The sequence below is a fragment of the Carlito syrichta genome, unplaced genomic scaffold (assembly GCF_000164805.1).
Source record: "Carlito syrichta isolate Samal-C Ts95f unplaced genomic scaffold, Tarsius_syrichta-2.0.1 Scaffold303992, whole genome shotgun sequence".
Taxonomy (NCBI): domain Eukaryota; kingdom Metazoa; phylum Chordata; class Mammalia; order Primates; family Tarsiidae; genus Carlito; species Carlito syrichta.
Window position 1 is genome coordinate 242,721 of NW_007248088.1, and position 297 is coordinate 243,017.

General features: G+C 40.1%; 1 protein-coding gene across 1 annotated transcript in view; it reads right to left on the reverse strand.

Annotated features, from left to right (window-relative positions):
* Positions 1 to 297, reverse strand: part of GATAD2B (GATA zinc finger domain containing 2B) — a 128,107-nt gene that overhangs the window by 16,358 nt on the left and 111,452 nt on the right. The window lies entirely within an intron of this gene.

Consider the following 297-nt stretch of genomic DNA (forward strand, 5'->3'; position numbering starts at 1 on the left):
AAAAAAAAAAAAAAAAAAAAAGAGTTATATTTTTATAAATGAGAGGAGAGACCACATAGAAACACTAATTAGCCAGATTCCCGGCAAAATAGAAGAATGACCAAAGAGAAACCTGTTTTCTTTAAAAATAATGTTTTAAAATATCTTTTTTTCTCTTTTTTTGAGTTGGAGTCTCATTCTGTTGCCTAGACTGGAGTGCAGTGGCCACCCCCAGCCACTGCAGCCTCCACCTGCTGGGCTCAGTGATCCTTCCACCTCAGCCTTCCGAGTAGCCGGAATTACAGGTGCGTGCTACCA